This window comes from Accipiter gentilis, chromosome 17 (genome assembly GCF_929443795.1).
Source record: "Accipiter gentilis chromosome 17, bAccGen1.1, whole genome shotgun sequence".
In the NCBI taxonomy this organism is placed as follows: Eukaryota; Metazoa; Chordata; class Aves; order Accipitriformes; family Accipitridae; genus Astur; species Astur gentilis.
This window is the reverse complement of record NC_064896.1, coordinates 28,947,776-28,970,153: the sequence shown is the minus strand read 5'-3', so window position 1 is coordinate 28,970,153 and position 22,378 is coordinate 28,947,776. Positions and strand designations below refer to the sequence as shown.

The following is a 22,378-nucleotide window of genomic DNA, read 5'->3' as shown; positions in this document are numbered from 1 at the left end:
GGAGCAAGCTCCTAGGAGATCTCTCACTTGACCATCAGAAGCACCCTGCCAGCTCCACATCTCCTTTGTGTTCACATTAGCCCTGACAGGCACCAACAATTAAAAGGTCGAAGATTGAGGAGCTGGCTGTTCCTCCCAACATTTTGTTTGTACTCCTATTTTTAAAGCTTCACAAACCCTTTAAAAAAAGAAACAGCAGTGGTATAAGTCACGAGACTCCACAGGGCTATCCAGACACCTCCTCCCAATACAGCTCTCCCACACCATTTCAGTTATGCTGTACATGCTCCCGCCTGCTCCAGTCCAAGTCCACTGCATCTGAACAGCTCAGGCCTTTCCTGCAGCACACCCTATCTCCCTTCTGCATTTCTTGTACAACACACTTCAACCGCGACCCACAACCACAACTTCTGTTTGGTTTTGTCAACCTTTGGTTTCTGAGATCACATCTACCTGGTCTGCCCACAGCCAGCAGTGATCTCCTGAATGCAGCAATCAGTCCTGTCCCTCTCTTCCATGCCCTAAACACTCAAACTTCTTAGCTGTACCCTCCTGCGCTACCACAGACCAGGGGACACCACACATTGGGCTGTGCCTCTCTGCTACAAGCCACCACCTCAAGAGTGCCAAGTTCTTGCAACTGATGCATCTCAGTTCCAAGTAACAGCACTTCTCCTATTGTAACCCCACTAACCTCCCAATCTTCACATTCATGCACTGCTGCCAGAGCGCTCCATCCGTGACCTGCAGTGACCACACCGCTCTAAAGTCGCACCTCCAAAGTAGTAACTGCTGTTTGTACCGATCTGGCAATTTGCTGTTAGGCTCACAGAGGCAAAAAATCAAAGTGTCTTCATTTGTTACTTACGATGTAATCAGGATTTCCAACAGCATTTCTGAGGGAATATAATCTGCCATACCTCATGCACCAGGAAAAAAAAAAAAAATCAAACTTGTATAATGATGTCTAGTGCTCTGGTTAAAAAAAAGGGGAGGAGTGACATGATCACATTTAAACTAATTTGAACCTTCAAAGTAACACAAGTAGTGGTTTTGTGACAGACCACAGACTGTATCACAGCACTGACTGCTGCAGTAACAGAAGCTGCCTTGTCCTACTAAAACCTATTCACCAGTCACATGTGGTTACACCATCGCTTACCTACTGTGCAGACCATCTCAAAACAGAGGCATCTCCCCTCCTGTACCGACACCCATGGCCAGTGGACTAGACCTTCCTACCCTTTTCAGTCACCAAGTATTGAAAACCTAAACAAATCTTTCACACTTTCTGGGAGATTCCATAGTTAACAGGCTGACACACTTCCAGTACATTAATCACTTGGGTGAAGGAAATGCTCTATTCCACAAACAAAGCAAATGTGAAATTGCAACACCATTTGGATTCACACTTCCTTAGCACATAATAATCAGAGCACTCAGTACATTGCAGCTCTACTTTCAAACTGCTCACTCCTCTGGCTATCTGGGGACTTCTAGCCTTGCCATGAATAACCCACCTGCCTGTCATGCACTGCCTGTATGAAGCACTTAGATCTTGATATAAGTGCTCAGTATACGTGAATACACTTTCCAGCACTCATTCACTCTGCCTCTGGCCACCACAGCATGTCCCAGCCAAGCTCAGACCTCAGTTCCCATCATCCCTCCGCTTACAGCTGCATCCCGCCAACGCACTTTCCACAAGTCTTCCACCTCTCCAGATGCAAGCAGTTGTGCTCTGCCTGCTTTCTCTACCCTCTGCCGGTTTAAGAGGCAGGGTATCGGCAAAAGCAGCAAACACCTCATGCGAATTCCTTATCCACAGCAACAGATAGGGACAGAGGACAACAGCCCGTCACTCCTTGTCACACACGAGAGTACTCGCTCTGGGACCGACACTCCTAGCTGTAATGCTTACCAGGCTCCTGGTGCACTGCAGAAAGAGTCCCAGTTAATTTTCAAAGACTCTCTATTGAAAATCTAAACCATGAGGTCTGGGGCCTTGCCCCCAGTTTGGAAAGAAGGGAGATGATAGGAGGCCTGAGACTGTAAAGCCCACCAAAAAAAATATTAAAGCTCTCAGTGTGAGGACTCTGGCTTCATCCCAGGGTAGCAGATCCCAGGAGTTAAGACAATGAAGATATGATCTAGCAGAGGAATTGGGAGAAAAGCGGAAGGTCAGAGTGCAAACAGCCCCGAGACCACTGACCCTAGTTTTACAACAGCAAGAATCCCTTGCACTGCCCCTAGAATTGCTGCAAAGAGTGAAAGATTCCCAGGATATTGAAATCTGAACCGCAGTGCAAGAAGCCCCAAGCTCCCAATGCTGAAACTGGGGGAAGCACATGCAGGCATAAGCTTTGTGTGCAAGGAGTCCAGAGCCCTTGACCCTCAGATCAGAGAAGGATCTATGGAAGCAGAAATCTTACATGGCATGTGGTCCAGCTGCTGCACATTCTTCTCTCCCATAAGGGTATTTCAGGAAAAGTGCATATCCACGGAGACAGATATCACAAGCGAAGGAGGGAACAGCAAACTCTTCTTGCAGCCATTGAAAATCCCACTCGGCAAAGGGAAGGATGGCATGGTGACTGCCTGCTGACAGAGCTGGGCATCATCTTCAAAGCAACGCCCTCCCACCAAGACAGCAACCTCATTTATTCATCGGGGTAGCTGAGAGCCACCGAGCCAGGGGTCGTGACTCCCCCCTTCCACACCCCCAGCACCCTCTGGAAGGAAGTGACATCATCCCTATTCTGAGGAGATTGTATGTGAATTGTGGGAAGGAGGACTGGGAGCGAGAGCAGGCGATGCTGTCAGAGATGTACAGAGATGGGAGAGAAGGAAAGCCCTCCAGCAGCAAGCGCAGCAGCACAAGCCTCCTCCCTCTCGCCACCGAGAAGCTGGCAGGACCGGGAGCGCTGCAGCAGCGGTTCAGGCTTGTCCTGGAGCCCTGGCTGTGAGCGGGAAGCCCTTCGGCTGCCACGGATGGCATCAGGCAGCCACTGCCGGAGCAGGGCTGGGAAAGGCTCAGGGCCACCGGTCTCTCCTCTGGCATGTACTGAATGGCCAGGGGGTGGGGAATTGGATGGGACACAAAAGGGGCACAGAGAGGGGGCCACCCTGGTCACAGAAAGGAGAGACTGTTCCAGAGGAGCAGCCTCTCCCAGGCCTTTTCAGCCACTAATTCCTTGTGACATGCTCTGGGGTATGACAGGATGTGGGGGAAGGGGAGAATTAGCTGTCTGTAGGGGAAGGCTTAGAGAAAAGAGCAAGGGAGAAAAATGCTACAGCGAGACAACATTCCAGCTAAACCTAGGAGATTTAGTCTAATCCAACATCCCATCACATCTGACATTAGCCTCAGAAGAAGGTATGCAAGCAAATACAAGCTGAACGCAGCCATAGCTAAAGGAAAAGGGCTGTGAGTAGCTCTTGCACCGCAGGAGATCACCCACACCACGCCAACACCCCAGGAGAGAATCAGCTACTCCCCATCACCCAAGTCCACAAGCAGGATTTACTTTGAGCTCACAGCATCATGCAGACACCCAAGGCACACTTGCACCCACACAGCCCAACACGCTAACCCCCTGCAAAGCCTCATCCCTAGATCCATGAGGGCTTGCAAACTCACTCAGCATCCCCACCTCGAACACCAAAAAAACCTCCTCACGGTCCTCACAACCTCCCGCAGTTCAGATCATTACTTGCTACTGCTGTCAAGCAGAAGATGGGAGGCCAACATCACACTAAAATCAGATCCACCAGTGCCAAGTTTCTTCTCACTGACAGACCACTGGCGATGTCTGCACAGAGGCATTAGCAGGAGGAAGTCCTGCTAGCCCAATACATTTATCACCTACCTTTCCCCTCAGACCAAGATGGTGACCTGCTCGCAACTTCACACAAGGTATGACAAAGCAATCCCATCTCATCTGTCAGCACCCCCTTTCAGCTGTTCTCCCCAAATTCAGCCTCAGCTCTAGAGTCCTACAGTATAATTTGCCCAACAGAAACTCCCTCAAAATAGTAACTGTTCAAAGCCCAGCGACCAGACCTTCATCTTCACTGCTTCAGGCTGCAGGAAGCTCAAAAGAAACATGATTTCTAGGTTTTAGCTCTGTAGATGGTTGGAGTCGCTACAGGACAAAGCCCTTTGCTGTTCTGCAGAAATCCAGCAATACGTACTGGCATGCTGATCCTCCCAGTGGCACGCTCATCCTCCCAGTAGCATGCTCCTGCAATACTGGATGAAATGCCACCACGTTCCCAAGGAATGTCCCTGCCCCAACCTGCTGTCCCACTGAGAAGTCACAGCCCAGGACTGCCAGCTTTCACAGATCATCTGCTACAGCTGCTTAGGAATGTCCATCTGGAAAACTGAAACGAAACAAGCTTTGTGTCACAGCAGCTCAAATAGCAGCATTTCCTTGGGGGTTATTTTCTGCTCCTCTGCTTGCCTGTGCTACCACAGCAGAGGCACCTTCGCCCTGACAGCTCAACCAGGTTGCCTTGCCCAGGTATCGAGAGATGCCTGTATGGAGGGTGCAGCATGGGCACTGCAGCCTGCCTTGAGAGCCCCAAGAGGAGAATGGGGGCACCTTCATGGTAAGCCCTGAGAGTCACCTGAGTAGCCCAGGCAAGCCCAGGACATCGAACAGGCCAGATTAACTCCATCCAGTTAGGTCCTCTAGAACTGCCTTCTGCCTCCTACCACACAAGATGGCAACTGCAAGTACTCCTCCACAGCATTGCACAACCTTCCTCATCTCCTTCTATCAACAGAGCCATGTTCTGTCCCTCACCATTATAGCCACATTTCCTCTTTCTGAAGTTACTTGTTAGAGCTACTGAAGCTCTCTGTATTTCTTGCAGATGCCAAAGTGTTTTTATACTGAAGTGAACTAAAAAAGCAACAGCATTTTACAATAACAACGTTTGTCAAATTTGGGGTGACCAAAAATAACATTCAGCATGCTTAACCATATAGCTCCTGACCCTTAAACATATGCTGGTTCATAAAATACAAACCCTTCCCCTGAAATAGCACTTCACTAGCAGATAGGGTTCTAGCCCCATCAAATCACCCCCACCTGAACACATATCCTTCCTTTCCTCCCAAGCACATCCCACACGGGACATGGGCTTTCTACCCCAGGTTGGGTCATCACCCCTGCAGCTTACAGAAACCTCCTGTTCCCATTAATCACACCTTTCTGTAAGCACTTAACTGTACTTGACTGAAATAATCAATTAGAACTTGGATCAAACTTCACTAGTCCTTGTCCAGCTATTTTTAAGGGCCTTAAATGGAGCTCTTTCCGTTTCTGAGCTCGGTTCCTCACAATCTGGGAATTGTTCTTGCCTTGCAGGGAGAAGGGGGGAATGTGGTTACAGCCATACAAAATGTCCTGAAGCTACTTAGGAGGCATTTGCTTGCTCATGTCTGCACACATACAAACCCATCTCTCCTCGAGCACCTCTTGCAGGCCTCAGCGTGCAGCACGAACGAGACAGCAAGGTCTCTTGCTGTGTATCTCCCCTGTACAATTTACCCATAACAACCATTAGCAAGAAACAGCAGAAATAAGGGTAGGACAGATGAAAAAATATCCAAACCTTCGAAAAGTACCCTTCCAGGGTGGGAATATCTCAGAGCATCTTATAAGAGGGAGGAATACCTACTCAACACACACAATATGGAACACAGGCTCGTAATATAAGGTAGGGACAAATTAGCACCAAAGGAAGATAAGCCCTTCCAAGACAGGGCTGCCTTTTACAAGCAGCAGAAGATACCTGTTGCGAGTGATGCCTGCAGGAATTGTTCCCTTCCCTGGGGGGAGATGGTACAGCAGCAGCCGGAAGGTTGTGAGGATAGTTCTAGCATGACTGACTATGAATAAGGGAACAGTTCTGTGCTTTAAATAATATTGTATGTACTAATGTAACATCCAAGAGCCTTATTTACAACCAAGCCATAGACTGCTCAGCATGGGCAGGGAACACTGGCAAAAATCAATGTCTTTAATTTTGGAATTTCAATTTGATATCTACTTTTAAGATTCTCCTTTATAGTCTCCCATTTTCCAAGGAGAAGGAAATAAAATGAAAGACAATGCCGGAGCCGTGGGACTAAGCCATCAGGGTTTGAGAAAGGAAAAGTTCAAAGAGTCCCTTGTGGCTTGGCACAATTCAGATGCAGCTCCCCCAGGATAAGGCCACTGCACCACAATCATCTCACTACAATGTCATCATTACAGAACTAATATGATTAGGTTAGATCTGGAACTACAATACTGCCCACTGACACAAATACCCAAAATACATCTCCGAGTATAAACTGACCTTCAAAACCCAGGGGTCAAGAACTTACCTGCACACCCCACCATCTTAAGTTGTAAATGCTGGCATGAATACACCCTTAGAAGTACAATGGTGATGGTTACAGGCATATATTGGTAGTAACAAGAACAGACTACTGGCCAGTTGGCCCAACACTGGCCCATCTCCATCTCAGCTTATTCCTCCCTAGTATTTTTTCACAAACCCCCTTTGCCTCAGGCAGCATAAACACATCAAGGTGTTTCCCTCTGTCCCTTACTCCAAACACCTCTTGCCTTGGGTACAAATAGCTCTCATGAGTCCCACACTATCTTCAAACACAGAAAACCTCTTCTACCTGTTACCTTCTTGAACCTCACAGCCTTACAATTTATACCCTTGAATTTCAAAAGCCTCTTAAAGAGTTTTTCTTAAGTGGTCCCTATTCTCTCATGAGAAAAAAAAAAATCAGCTCTCGAAACCTTAGTACTAATACAGAAGATTTAGTATCACATTTGCTATTCACTCCAAACTGGTTATTTTCCTGTAGCATAATGCTGTATACAATACACCACAGAGGGTTCAATGCTGACATATTGCCTGCTCTTGAGCAATAGTATTGATAATCCCATGTAGTCTAAACCATTAACTGAGATGTCAAAATTCACAAGTATTTTTAAAAAGAGATGCTACCATTAAAATATTTAAGTCAGATTTCAGGCTCTGCACACAAAGGGTCCAAAGCTTTCAAGCATTCTCCTGCAACTGCGAGGATTAGTATTTTTCCCCTGTCTAACAACAGCATGAGAGGAAGTGAACATTTAAGAAAAAAACCAAATACCCTGCAAATTGGCAACACCCATTTGCCTCCACTCAATGGAGCTGCAAGCAAAAATGCAATATGCAAGGGGAAACCAGATAAAATTCTCACCTTTAGCCTATGACAGTGGCTTATTTGCTTTTCAAGGGCTTCCTAGCCATACCACTGCTGCCTTCAGGAATAAAGTTTTTCTTTGCAAAGTTGAATACATTTTCTGAATTATTATTTTTTATTATAGAGACACCAGAACAACCAATGTATCTGCTTGGCATGTACTTGTCCACAGTGGTGGTGTTTTCAGGAAAAAAAGTATTATCTTGCAAATCTCTTTTTTTTGTGCAAGAGCATGGAAAGGTCATAAGTAGAGTTAAAGGATACCAAAACACTACTATTCACAGCACTGTTCACAGCTTTACAACCACCTGTAAAAAGCAGGATAAGGGATCCACTGAATTAAAGAGAAAACAAAGAAATTCTCTGCTTTGGAATATGCCTCCTCTAATCAACCAGTATCAGTTCAGAGCCTGTTCCAAGGGTCTGCAGACCTACAAATCAATGACAGTGTAGATCACAACAGTTGTTTCCAGGAGGATATCCCCTGACACCCTCTGCCATCTCTGCACCACCCTCTGTTTCATGATATACAAGCTGAACACTGCTATGCTGGCAGCACTCTTTGCACCCCCTCTCACAAGCAGAGTACACATTTCCAGCAAGTGCACTTAATAGGTGGATTTGCCAAGGGTACCACCTGCCTTAGTTACAATTAGTAAGATATGCACATAAATAGGAAAAAACCAAGCTAGCAAGATCTGAAGTCTCCTCTCCCCTTCATTTCCAGCTGGGATAGCCCACAGGCCAGGATTTGTCCATGGGCAAAAAGGAGGAGGTTTGTAGGTATAAGCACAGTCCTCTAAAAAGCACTTTAATTTTAGTACATACAGCGATCACCATGACACATTCCAACCGCCCAAATTAAAGGAAGAATAATGTTCTGAGACAGATGAAAAGAGCCTCACCCTACAGCTCCAAGATTACTAGTACTTTTCTCCTTGACCTCAGTAGGAGCACAATTTAACTCCAAGCTTCATACTTGTCAGACTAAAGAAAATTAAAAGTCTTCATGAATAACTAACTGGTCAAGAAACAACAGAAGCCAACAGATAAGCTTACCTTAAAATGAGCCACTTTACTGAAAACCTAGGAATGGAGGAGCACAACCCAAGTCTGCTGACACTAATTTAGTTAAAAACAACACCCAATCGTTGTATCAATGCCGACATATCTGCAACCACCTACATTTTGTGCTAGCAAAGCCCACAATCTGAGCTTTCTGATGATTCCAAGCTTGAGCAAAAATAATGTCCGAGTTGCTAGGGGGAAAAAAATGTATTAAAAAGTGAAACTAATTTTGTATTTTAAATAGAACTTACTGTTCTACAGGGTAATAAAATCTGCTAATGTTTAATAGTCAGCAACCAGTGACAAGAAAAGTTCAGCTTGAATGGGGCAAGGAAAGGATGTGGAAAGAACATTCAGATGAGTCGACTTAAGTCTGTAGATACAGCAAGCGCCTCACTTTCAAAATGCTGAGCAGCTGGGCACCCCAAATCTGACTGGCATCAGCAGACAATGCAAACAACCCTGGTCAACCCACGCTCACGTACATGGTACAACAGTTAATTTTCCCTGGACACAATTATTGGGGATCAAAGTTCTTTGTTTTTGTTGTAATATCCCATGGCTATATTCAAAATTTGTTAATTCATGGTTGTAAACCACACAACCATTAATTTGTCTCTAGTAAAAATAACAAGGGCTGGACTAAATCAGCCAGGGCAGAACAAAGTGGTAAATGGTACTTACGAAAGGAGTATTTCAGATGTAGCTGACTGATGCCAATCTGACAGCCTCATTTCTTTAGGCAACCTATTTTTCACTACAATACTGGCAAATTCAAATCTGTCAGTTCTACTCCACCCTGGAATGCTTATCAGATCAGCCACCTTAAAAAAAAAAAAACAGGAAAAAAATCAGGAGGAGCATATTTCAAGGTGAAAATAAATATATTCAGCTATGTATGCCTGCTACAGCTAATCTTGAAGTGACCTGCCTTTAGGAGGAGAGGACAACCTCAGCCACACCAAAAAGTAATTGCCTCTCTACAATATCACAGGCAGGCTCCCTGGCTTCCTAGTTTACACTAGTGGGCAAACAGTTTTCCCAATAACTTGACTCATTGCTTCAGGAATTCCCTAGAGGATGAGTCACATACAGGGAAAGCCACCAGTCATTCTACGGAGCTAAATGGACCACCGCTGCCAATACGAGAAGAGTGAAAGAAGTGGGAGAACAGAAGATCAGTGCCAAACTCAGGAAAACTGTACGGTCAACAACGCTCCTTGGCAGTCCTTCCCTGCTCCCCTCCCCAAAAAGCGTGCCAGTAAGCAGAAGCACACCCGTTCAAGCAGCACAGAGGCAGCACCAGGCTGCCGAGTGAAGGAATTGCTGTGAAGCTGTTTCCTCCACATGCAACTGCCAGGACAGAAGGAGGAAATGCTAGCTCTGCGCACATCCAAGGACCGCTTGATACAGGAAGGCAAGGTGCCTCTGGAAAGGAAAGACACTAAGGAATTAAAACCAGTGCCTCTTCTCCCTCCCTCCTAGCACTAAAGAGGATATTAATCAGGAGTTACAGGGGCACATGCAAAATTTCAGGGCCTCTAGCTTGTCGCTCCACATTGTAACCCCCTGTTCACCAGGGTTCACAGATGGCACTTTGTGTGCTTCACAACCCACTACATCTTATCCTGTGATTCCTCCTTTTCTCACATCCCATTACTAAGTGTTTAGGCAGGTATATGCCCAGTTGCGAGTGAAAAATGCTGAGAATCACTGCTATGTGGCAAGCTCTTTGATAGACTAAACCCTAATGCCCCTTTTCTTAATACAATTTGTAATCATTAGATGTGGATGCTAACTATGTGAAACTGCCAGGCTCAACTACATTGGAAATTGGCTTCACATAGTCTAAACCTTACTTGGATACAATCTGTTCCCATTTTACTAGTGCTGCCTGTTTATCTCAGCAATTTCCCTCAATCATGTCCCTGATCATGGGACCCTGGGCTGACAGCTCTGTTTCTAGTCAAACATCTGGCCCCTACACTGCTTCTCTGGTTTCTTTTACATTTGCACTAAAATGCATCTGATCTTGTTGGACAGCTTGTGCCTCCACTTGGGTTCAGATTGCCACTTTTACTTCATATTCTTTACTTTGGGCAAGGACATGCCTGTATCTTACATTCCCAGAAATCAGACTGAAAAGAATGGGTCATTGAGATCACACACCCCAAAGGCCATGCATATTCTGGTCACGTCCTTAAAACACCCAGGAGGAGATCTGAAATTAAGAGCTCTCTCTAGGTTATTGTAAATGACTCAAACTCTCACTGTTTTTCCATGTCATTCATCACTAAGGATTGCTTCTTACAACTTGCAAATTGCCCTTTACTAACTGTTCTCCCATGACATCTCTAGTCCCCATAAACAGCCCCACAAATGCAGTTAACCCATTTCACAACTATCTTTTAACAGGTCACTCCAAAACCATGAAGTCCTAGAAGTCCACCTCTCCCACCAGTCCCCCACGATCCCCAATCCATTTTCTTCCCATGTTCAAACAAAACTCCCAGTAGACAGACACCAACATTCTGCAGCAGTATTTCAAAGAGGGAATATTCTCAAGTGCTGTGATTTCCCTGAACATACCATGTCTGTATTTCATTGCAAATGCACATCTGCCTTCTCCCATTACTCCCCAAACCTTACTAGGTTCCCACCTTCCAATAGCTTATTCCTCCTGAGAGCATCAGCCTTGCACCTTATTAAGCAGAATCTCTTCTATTTCTTGCCCACAACTCTGGATTTCTTAGAGCCTTCATTGAAAATTAATCTAACATCAGGATACACTGCAAGCAGAAGTATCAGTTATTCTTACAGACAAAATAGAACCTAAAGCAATATTTATGGCATACTATTTAGAAACCTAACTCTATATTGCCATCATTCCCCCCTCCTCAGCATAACTCTAACTTCACAGAAGTAACCTCAAAAAAACCCCTGAAACCATTTTTTTCCAACAAGATCTTGTGAAGTCTAATAATCTTCTAACATCTGGAGGATTGCGGCTTTCCAGAGGAGGGCTCCTCTTTGCACAAATCCAGGCCACACACCCGCATCATGGAGTATATCCACCTTAGCTTGAATGTTTACCTGGGGCATTAATGAAGCAAAGATCAAACACCAAAGTAATGAGCTCTATCTGGTAAAGGCTGCGTGTGTTGCTCAGGACGCATGAATGCATGTGCAGGCAAAGGTAGGCATTTTTACCAACACAAGTGTCAGCACAGCAGTGACTACCTTTAATGTACACCCCACGTAGCATAAATACCACATCATATTTGCTAAAATCCTATAGCAGAGAATTGTGAATTTCAGCCTGGAAATTTCCTTGACTTGGATAATATCACTTGCATATATACCATGCAAGAAGCCTTACAGAATGTGACAACAGAGCATTGCCACTGTCTGTCATAAACACAGATATTAACCATCTGTATCTGTACACTGACCCTCCACTGTTCTCAATCCATCACTTTGGGTACTCAAAAGGAAGGTTTTCAGATTTCAACAGAAACAGGCTTTCAAGGTAAACAACAGTAGAACAGCTTTGTATTGACTAACATGATTTTCTCATCCTAGACAAGCCCAAATTAGTACAAATTAGAATCTTAAAAAGATTCTTCTATCTCTCCTAAGCACAAAGTGAACATTTAAAGCCTAACTCTGAATTTTCAGATGCTGGCTTCTGCTGCTGCAACTTCAGAAGAAATGTGGTTCTGCCCCTCCCATCGCGTGGCTTCCACCTCAGTGCACGAGAACAGCCCTCGAAATAAAACAAAGGATCAGGCTAAGTATTCCCAGAAGAAAAATCTTCCCTTATTCCTGCCTGGAGAACATAGTCTTCTAAAGAAAGCTGCCAGCTCTGACCCGGCTCATGTAAAGCTTGCTAATTACAGTGAAAATCTGAAGAAAGCAAGAGCAGGAGGGAGAGAGAGCTAGACTCTAGTTCTCTGGCTCACACAAATGACAGCTTGAGCAAACTTTTCCTGCCTCAGTGGTTGTTGCTATAAATAACACCCTCCAGGGCTCAGTGCTGCAGGAGCCCAAATCCCAGTCACCTCACAGAGACCCTCTTAAGTCTGCACTGCTCTGTACACACATAAGCTTTAAGAGCAGCCTCCTTCCACAGTTCTGCACACACCAACATGCTTCTCTTACACACAGCTCCTCTCATACATAGTCCCAGACCTGCTAGTAACAGCACCTTCCTATGTTCAGAGCAGTCCTGTTCTCACAAACACACCTATGCACACCACTTTCTGAAAGCCTCCCTTGTCTCTTCACTCAATCCTTTAGATTTTACGTATCTTTTCTCTCCTCTGGCAACCCACTCCTCCATTATTCTGTCATTCTCTTACTTCTTTTTCAGTCTCCACATATTCTGCGCTTTCCCTTGATTACATTGCTTTGCAGCCTTCCATCTATTTCTCCACATTTTTGTTGCTAAGATGCCCTGGAGTATCTTGAGACTAGCAGAGCTCCTTCTTCCAGCTGCTGACAGCTGTTCTCTAGCCCAAAAGGCTTGTCCCTTAGGAACCCAGAGGAGATCACCGAGGAAGAGTGCAGCGTGCCTCCAAGTAAAATCACCATCTGTTCCGCGCATGCAGCTCCAACTCCCTCCCGGATTAGGAAATTAGGTCCCAAATTCAGACCCAGTGGAAATCAAATCTAGGCAGTTCCTCTGTGACTTACCAGTTTGCTCTTCCTCTTGCCACCTTGTCCAGCTGGTCTTTCAAATAAAGATGCTGTAACCACACATGTGCAGCACTGCTGTGAGAGGCATAAGAAAGCAAACAACAGCACAGGTCCCACACCTCTACAGACCACTGATCACTAGGACAAGCAGACCAAATGCTTTCTCCTTTACCTAGAGATTCTTTCCCATCCCATCTAGTGCTTCCCTAATGACACAGCAAGATAAGCCAAAATCCTGGGCTGAATCCTGTGAAGCTGAAGTAGCTAGACTCTTCCTGAATCTCAGATTTGGGTGCATGTGATAGAAGGCAGAAATCCTATTTTCATTTTGCTTATGTAAACAAGGATGAATCAAGCCCAGGTTTCTCTGATCTTGTGTCATATTTAAGCCTTATATACATCCCTCCATAACCCAGGGCTAAAAAGCCCTTCTCTTCAGACAGAGCCTCCATTAGCTACACTTCTAAACACCAGCACACACATCCCTCCTCCGCAACACCCACGCACAGCACCTTCTGCACGCACATACAGCATATAATCTGCACGCATAGCTCGTCTACAAAACCTCCAGACCCTTGGTGGCTGTGCCTTGCCTGGCAGTTAACACAGCACACATACATCAAACCACTTCTCACTAGCAAGTATCCCTTCCTGCTGCTCCCCAGGGAGAGCCAGTAGACAAGTATTCAGTTTCTACCTCAGTAATTATTTAATTAGACAACTCAATTTTAGATGATCTCCTACTTAAGTTCTATACTCCTCTAGTTCTCCAGCTGCAAGTCCTGCAAATACTCTTACCCTGTCTTACACATTTACGCAAACTTTTTTAATTTCTGTCGCAGAGCTTAGACTTCTGCCTATTTTTCCTCTGTACGTTCATCACTATAGACCCTGGAGTTGGAACAGCTAATTACCATCTCATCCTCTGCTCCCCAAACATCTGAGAAACTCAGTCCTACAGGCAACAGAGCCACACATTCCTGTCTTCAGCCAGGGTACCATGCATCTCCTTCTCACAGCTTGCCCAAGTTTTCACACACATTTCCTAAATTAGCACTCCCCCATTTCCTTTAGGTGTCCCCTTGATATACTGACCACCTATACCTTTCTACTCTACCTTACAGCTCTTCCAAAATCCCAGTCACAGGACACTTTCTAGCTGACTTTCCTTGGGCCTTTAGCAGGAACATCACATAACAAGCTATGTACTGCTCATTTCATTACTCTGGCTCCAGAAGGTTACATGAACGGGCTATATTAAGCAGTGGGGATCACTCTATACTCCTTCATACAAATGCATGTACGGCATAGCTTGTAGCTGATTGTGTAAGATCACAATGTAAGCAAAGTGTTTCTAGCCTGTCCCATGGGTTGCCTTAATATTTTCATGAAGACACTTATTTTTCTCCCTGTTGCCACCATCCTCCTGGTTTCCATATACTCCTCACTCTCTTGTTAGCAGCTGCTGGAAAAAACACACTAAGCACATGTTCGTAGGAGCTAGAAAAATCTGTCACTACAAGGATAGAATCGCCACCCGCTTGGCCATCCAGCCCTGTACCTAGAATGAGTTTAGCAAAGATGGACAGAAGCGAGGTGAAAGGAGGTGAGGCAGAAGCAGACATCCCACGTGACAAGAGGAGAGCTGCAGCAGTAGAAATACCGTGAAAAACCATTCCTTGGCTTCAAGCAGCTGTACAGACATGAACTGAAAAGCACAGATTGCAACTGTCTGTTTCTATGGCTAACAACTAGTTATACCAAAAGAAAATCAGGAATTCTTCCCCAAGCTCATGGAGTGCAGGAAACATGAACTGGCCACACACAGGAGTCCACCAACTCCAGTGTTGCAGACTGCCAGGACTATGGTAGGAGGTACGAAAAAGCAGTAGAAGACTATTCAGAACATAAATCAAAACCATGGTTACTAAAATACAGAGAGCAGAATCATGAAAATAGATGAAAGGGAGAAGAGATCACAAAAGACAGATTGGGAAGGGAGCTAGGTATCTTCTCCCTACCAAAGAGAAGTGGACAAAATTTAGGTACAAGCTCTGTCTAAATGACATCAGTTTGGTGCCAGTGAACTGCAAAAGAGAAACAAGACTGGCCATCTTGCCTGTGAGCAAGTAACACATGAAGAGATCTGCCAGACAAAACAGCCCAGCCACACAGCTCACCTGGCACCCAGTTACAGACCCTCCAGAAAAAAAAAAGCATCCTATTTTCAAAGGTGACTCTGTTGGGCTACTCTCTTTTCAAAAGAGGGTGGATGGGCATAATGTGCTCCTCCTAAAACTATTATCACTGAAGTCCATACCTGTCGGAATTTAACAAGAAAAACATCATTTTTCCTGAAGAAAATCAGTATGGTAATCCTCAGAGCTGTACATAGGCTTGTTCTCTGCTCCCAGGTACAAATACAAGAGCTGTGAGTATGAATGCTCTGGGACCTGGCTGCTGTACATCCTGGACAAAAGCCAGACAGTCCCAGTTCACATCTCTCTCTATTGAACTAACTTTTATTGGAAAATTAAGACATGAATAACTTTGCAGTTTTTGTAAAACAAAGGAAAACGTTTTCACTTTTCCATCAATGAGAAAGATAAAGAACAGAAGTTGACCCCAAATCTTGTCCACAGAACTTACTAACAGAGGCAGGCTCATACTCAGAAAATGGAAAGTATCACTATTCCAACAGCTATTTGGAAAAGGATGCATTTTTAAATTGATTTCTCTAAGAGAAGCCACCTTTCGTCTAGTCTAGCAGATAAGAATTTCAAAGGCTAAATGAGTCTTCACACTTGAATTTACAATCCAAACAGGATTATAAGAAAGCAAAAAAAAAAAGCTGTTTATTCAGATATACTTCAGGACAAGTGATTGGATCTGAGCTCACACAGTTTTAGGCTATTAGAAGAGAAAGTACTTTTTCCTCTTATGCTGTAGGCAATGCATCATTATCCCTGTAATTAAATTTAGTGCCTTTGTGGCAATAGCTTCTGCAGGATTTATCTAGGTGTGGACTTTTTTCCCTTTCCTTTAATTATATTACAATTAACCATGAAGTGTCCGTTTATTTCAAGCTTTTCAACTGGGCTTCAGAAGTAAATGCCTGAAACAGTCCTTGGTAAGAATGTTCTAATAATCTTGGAAGAGATCACAAGCACAAGATCTGGGATTTGGTAACTAATTCACTTGTTGCAAGCAAACTTTAAAAGCCTGCAAAAAAAAATATCTTTTTTTCTTTCCATCTTTTTCAGTTATAGTACTTGATTCAGATCCTCATCCTTGATTAGAGCTCAAAGGCCTCAGAGCAATATCATATTGCAATTAACCCAGCCAATTAAGGCATAATCAAGGCATAAGGCATAAGCCTAGCCTAGGTCTGAGCTCTTCTGCATCATAATCCTTTGCTACGTTTCTTCCTCAATTTCTTCACTCAGTCACTTAAATTCTGAAGACAAGTACAAACATTCAAGTTGAGATTTCCTACAGTACTTTTCTGGGCAATGTGGGAAAATGTTCCCAGCCCTTTTGAAAAGTAATAATAGGACTTATGCCTGCATTCTTGCAGAAATGTTTTGTTCGACTTAAACTCTGCATGGACCTCACAGACCACCAAGCATAGCCCACAGGACTAGCAAACTATGTTCTCTTCAAATCACAGTCTGAGATCATCTGTGTGTACAACAGTATGCAAGGACAAAAGCTACAGTAGGGTCTTGTCAGATGGCTCCAATTCTTCTCCAGAATATGGCTGTAATCACAATCTCTTTGAGAAGAGGATCTCCCAAGTACTTAACAGATCACACAACAATTGCATTTAGATGCCAGGTAGCTTCTCAGATACCTCCATGGCATTCTTGCTGACAGTCTTTCCCACACTCCACAGGCAACACACTTTCTCCAGTGAAAAAATCTATGCCTCTGACATTCAAATTCTGGTGACCTCAAGAATCCATGCTTGGTCAAACAGCCACCTACCTCCAGCATTTCCCCTATGCAGGTGTCCATCAGTTAGTTCCGTTTGCTGCACTCCTTCCTTGAAACTTGTAGCATTGGGGGTACATGTCAAGAGGTGCATACAAAAGGGTGCCTGATGAAAATATTGCAGTATTTTCACTGTGTGGGGAATTCATTATCAGAACCAGTTAGTGATTAGGTTACTGTTGGAAGCAAGATAATGAAGAACTCTTATTTATACATATTAGCATTGCTATTATTCACATGAACAACTAATCCTTTTGTGTATCTTAGGATGCACAGCATCCAATACATGATGTGGCAGAAAGCTGCACAGATAATTTATGATTTTGTTTTCATTGCAAAGACAAAAACAGCAGAGCAGACAGACCCAGAGAATGTAATCTGCTACAGCATCCAGTTTTGAGCAATGACTTGCCCAACACATGATGAATTCAAGCATTCTTTAAACTGGAAAAAATGAACATCCACAGGCTTCTTCCTTCCTCCACTGTACTCCTCAATCACAGCTAGGATCAGAGTGTCCAGGAGAAGAGCGTGCACTAGCATACAGTATCCTACTTCAATTGAATGAATGATATCAATAGGCCAAAATAACTCTGGAGTAAGGAAATAAGAATACTGGCAGAATGACACTGTGAATAATTCACCATCAGTTCAATGATCTCTCCTGGCACCTCTGAAACTTTAAAGGTGTTCCAGCTGCCAGGCTAACGTTAATCCAGAAAAGGAAAAAAAGTATACAAAAGACAAGAATGACCCACTCGCTTTTCCACAAGTAGGTTTTAAATTGCAATACCAGCAGCCTACACATGTCTTCTTCCCTCTCTCCCTGTGCATTACCCAAATAAGCCAGGGAGGACACAAACACAGCAAAATGAAAAAATTATGCATTTCCACCAGTGATAGACTGTACATGAAAGAAGCAGGGGAAGGGCAGAGAGACAATCTGGTGTCTGAAATGTGTTAGGTTATGGGATAAAAAGCTCACCTACACACACAGGAGCACAGAGGCAAAATGGCAAGTGGGGGAACTCAAATAACACTCTCACCCAGCTACTCCCAGGCCCATCACCCCACCAAAGGCTCATCGCCATGAGCACAGAGGAGCAGAGGCACTACAGCAGGCAGGGAAACCCCATTAACCTAGACAGAGAAGCAGAGCCTCTGCCCTAGCTCCTCTTTGGGCTGTCACAGCAAAGCATATACATAGATATGTTTATGTTGTGCATGTATGTGCGGGCCTACCAGGACTTAAATGCTCAGCCGCACTTTTGGCTAGATCTGGGCCACAGCACCAAAGCAGCCTTGCCTCCATCTGGCTACCAGAACTAGCAATCACTAACAAAATGTACAATAACAACTTACTCTCTGACCCAGCCAGTTGGAAAAGGATTTAGAAAACAAAAGCATTAGCAGGATGGGAGTCAAAGAATCCAGAAGTGAAACATCAAATAGGAGACTGGGGGGAAGAAACTGAAGACACCAAATGAGTACAGGAAGAGCCTGCTGCTTTAACACCCCTCCCTCAGCTGACAGCAACCAGGCATCATGTTCCTGCTCCAGGCTGCCAGCAAAGGCTGCAGAGTGACCTTTGTGCTATCCATCTCTGGAGAACACAAGAGCCATGTACCAGAACCACACACTGAGAACTAATACTCAGTTTTTCTTATAGTGCCTGCAAATTTGACATCCCAATTTTAGGGAAATCCGAGATAAAATTTTGTGATTTTGCAGTCGAGAACAGAAGCTCAAAACCCCCACATTTCTAGGGTGGGCTCCCCCCTGCCCCTCCTTGCACCCCACAAGGAAGCTGAAATCATGTTCTCTAAATAGTTCCAAGTCTTCAGCAAGCACCCTCAGTATGAAAGGTACAAAGGAGGCAGAGCTATTCTTTAAGTGAAGCACTTATATTTTTCTGCACACCCAAGTGATCTTAGTTCAAATTGCATTTTACAACATTGGTAACACAGAAAGTGTAAGCACTATGAAGAAATAGTATTATTTGCACTAAGCACAGTGAAGTTTTTAAGTACCAAGCAGGTATCATATTTAATGGCCAGCTACAAACTAATTGAAAACCCATAGTTTTGGGGGTTGGGAAGACTTGACAGCTATCCCCCTTATAATAAAATAAGAGACAGTAACATACAGGCAGGAGTCCCCAGATGTGCTGGCCACAACTCAGCCACAGCACAGCTACAGTGGTAGAAGTGGCACTGGAAGTTCACTAAGGGAAAAGCTCCACCAAGCACAACTGCTTCAATCAGGGCCCCAACACCTCTTTTTATCACTGCACCAGCAAACAGTACTCACCATAGCACAGACAAAGCATCCCTGTGCAGTCTCAAACACCACACCTACTGCTCATACGATCGGCAGGTGTGAGCCACAGTCCTACTTTTGCTCACTGGTCATATTATGTTGACTTTCTAACAAAGAACCAGGATGTGCAGCTAAAAAATTATGTATATACAAGAACATTAAAGGGAACTTCTCCCAAGAGGTAAGCGCAAAATGATGGGTTTTAGTCACCTGACAAGGTCCATTTTAAGACCAACACCCCTTCTTTCCCTGAGCCTTTAACTACCATGACAAACTGCCAAAGCCACCAGATTTTTTTTCTCTTTTAAAAAAATAAAGCTGTTCCTGTTCCAGGAATTGCACCCATCTAAGAGCCAGCAAGGCACCACCCCAAGGCAGGTGCCTGCTTTCCACTGAATTTAGCTGGAAACAAAACACTTATTGTTAGAAATCTAAACCTCTTCATTAATCAAGCTCCTTTCTTTTTGCCATTTCATTTTCAATTTACAGACAGAGCAACCTATCTTTGGGACTGCAATTCCTCTTAGGTCACATAAGGCAGCTATTTTCCTTGATACACCATGAATCTTATACCACCCAACCTTTCTGAACAGGGAGAATCTACTTACAGCATGTTGGCTGATCTCCCCAGGAAGAGAGGCGTGCTAGACAGGACTGGGCAAAGTCCTCCATTTGCTAGGAATTGCTTTAACAACAGGCTACAGCTCAGCACAGTGAAAACAAAGCCAGACGTCTCTGCCCCGAACATCTTATCTACTTTAAATGGGGTGGTAAAAGTGGAGTCAGAAATAGTTTAGTCTGGAGCATTCATTCAGACTGGGTTACTAACCCGGCTCCACAAGCACCACTGCTATGTGGAACAGAGCTGTGTTTGCATTCTCATCCAGCAGACATGTGCGGTCTTTTTGCTGCCCCTCGCCATATAAAAAGAGCACTGAACTGCTGAGTCAGTAAAACAGCAGCAGGGTGGACTCATGCATCTCATTGTCCAACTTGTAATTAACTCTGTGGCCATGGAGCAGTGAAGCAGCCTTGAAGACACTGCACAAAATCCTGTCTCCTCTTCAGCAGAGAAAAACTTGCAATCAGGAGCCAAATCGGGGAGAGATGAATATTAGTTTCCCACTCAAATCAGAAATTAAATCCTTTTCCCACCTTTCTTGACAAATCCCCTCATAGTTGAGAATTCAAGCCCTTGCATCTCCTATCTGTTCCCATAGGAACATAAGAGCCACAACTGCTTCCAACCTCATCTCCTTTTCCAACAGCAGAAATACCTAACGAAGTCTTGGTAGCCTCGTTCCTCTGCAGCAGGAACACTTGCATATTTGAAGAAAAGATAAAGATAACACTTATCTCTTCTACTCCAGCTCCCTACAAAAAGGGAGCAACAGCCACACAGTCCTGAGGGCCAATGAGTCTTGGATAATCGTATCTTCCTCCCTTTTCTTCTCTCCTAATAGGCATCCATCACTTTTTTCCTCTTAAAAAATCCAGTTTACACAAAAACTCCATTGTGAAATGCAAACTCCTGGAAAATTCCTGCACAGAGGCAGCAGTCAGGTGCAAAGCAGTTGAGCAAACACCAGCATATTCATCTAAAGTACAGGGAAACAAATGGATGCATTTTCTGGAAACAGGATCTCCTGCTTCTCCAGGCTTGGACAACCAGGAGTTCCAGTATCCCACCCTCTGGCACTGCACCTTCTCTGCAGTGAGAGGCTTGCACGTCCAGATGCAAAAGCAGAAGACCAATCTGCAGTTCATACCGTCAACACAAAAGCTGCAAGCCCAGACATACTGGTATGATGAAAGTAGTCCAGAACAGAACCGGAAGAGAAAAGGGGGTTCACTCGCACTCCCCACCCAAAACACTTCCTCAAATATTGACATTAAATGAAGCATGTTACTGAAATAGTGCCTGCTGAAAGAACTGAAGGTGCAACTTACTCTTTCTTCAGGAGCGTTTAGCCCTTGTGGTCTAGACCAGAGGCTCAAGAGCTGTATTTTTCACGTGCTAGTCAAGAGGGAGTGTTTTGGCATAACATCAGGTAACTTACAGTCGAATGGTTTGCAAAACAAATCTATGTTAACATTGAGATTTTCATGTCATAAATCAGGTAATTTAAAGTGAAAAGGTTCCCGATTGCTTTAACCGCACCCTTTCATGCTTTTGCACTCAAAAGGATTTCATTTCACAGCCACAATATACAGAGTAGTGACACAAAACACAAGAGACCTGCAGCTACAGCAACAGGAACCAATGCGATTTCTTCCCTTTCAGTTCAACTGTGTTATTTACCAAAAAGCATGCCTCTTTGTCTAGTACTGCGATCATACAAGTGAAAGGCCTTATTCCTTATGAACACATTTAAGTGGGAAGCAAGACTAGAGCTTTCTGTCTCTTGCTGTCCTCTGTTCAATTAAAAACCCATGCATTATACTGCTTTCAAGTCTTTTTGTTTGTAACAAATGAAAAGAGTTAACTAGAAAAGAAAGATGAGCAGAGCAGCCAGAAAACCAGGTTTTCATAGGATAAATACAACAGCAGCTAGGGACATAAAGGACACTGACTTGTCCATTGCACAACATTGCAATGTTTTAAGAGAATAATTAGCTCAGGTAGCTCAGAGAAGGACAGTCCAGAATACTCAGTGTTGGAGACACTTCCATGTCCCCTTGGGCAACTCTGTCCTCTTCCTCAGCCTACGCAGCCAACTTACCTCAGAGTAGCTAAACACAAGCACCCTGTACATCCAGTAGTAGCGGTCACGTAACTTTAGAAAGTAATCTAACACTTCGTATTAGTATGCATACTCATTTCAGAGAATAAACACAGCGATTTTCCTTCCACTCTCTTGACTCAAATATTTGAGAGTTCAGAGTCACTAAAGCAGCTCCGAACCGATCTGCTGCATCGCCTCCCCAGCTTCTACAGCATAACCTCAAAATGCAGAGTGGCAGCAAGTCCTTATCAGGCTTTCAGTTCACATCACGCACAAAGGTTCAGCTCCCACAAATGCTCATTTCCTTTTC

General features: G+C 44.3%; 1 protein-coding gene across 12 annotated transcripts in view; it reads right to left on the bottom strand.

Moving 5' to 3' along the window:
- Positions 1 to 22,378, bottom strand: part of DAGLA (diacylglycerol lipase alpha) — a 76,021-nt gene that overhangs the window by 44,266 nt on the left and 9,377 nt on the right. For 3 of the 12 annotated variants that reach the window (XM_049820310.1, XM_049820321.1, XM_049820322.1), the window contains exon 2: positions 2,433 to 2,598. The exons of 2 other annotated variants lie outside the window; for them this stretch is intronic. The gene's annotated coding sequence lies outside the window, so the exon portion shown is untranslated. Of the gene's footprint in view, positions 1 to 2,432; positions 3,139 to 9,016; positions 9,157 to 11,033; positions 11,055 to 13,027; positions 13,113 to 22,378 lie in introns of those variants that run through there. 7 more of the 12 variants (XM_049820313.1, XM_049820315.1, XM_049820311.1 and 4 more) reach the window with 7 other exon arrangements.